The sequence below is a fragment of the Gorilla gorilla genome, chromosome 12 (genome assembly GCF_029281585.2).
Source record: "Gorilla gorilla gorilla isolate KB3781 chromosome 12, NHGRI_mGorGor1-v2.1_pri, whole genome shotgun sequence".
NCBI classification, from domain to species: Eukaryota; Metazoa; Chordata; class Mammalia; order Primates; family Hominidae; genus Gorilla; species Gorilla gorilla.
This window is the reverse complement of record NC_073236.2, coordinates 22,643,243-22,643,590: the sequence shown is the minus strand read 5'-3', so window position 1 is coordinate 22,643,590 and position 348 is coordinate 22,643,243.

The following is a 348-nucleotide window of genomic DNA, read 5'->3' as shown; positions in this document are numbered from 1 at the left end:
TAAGCATTTTTAACGTGCTGTTCGCTCTGCTCTGTATTCTCTCTTTTTCCAGTTCCATTGGCTATCTCTTATTGTTACTCCATCGCTGTTGACGTGGTTACCAGTTCACCTTTTGAGTGCTAACTGCCTCGTGGCAGTAGCACTGAAATGAGGGTTACTAGTTCCATCTTTTCAGCTTTGTAACACTTACTCTCATAATGCTTATATTGTAAACAATATTTCTGAAGTTTTTATCCCTTTAGTAACTGTTTTGACAATTTCAGATAGTCCCTTGAATTTCTGAAGTAGGTTGTTTCTTCTCAGCCATTGTTAAGAGCCTAAAGTAAAGTAAATTCAGTAAATTGATGA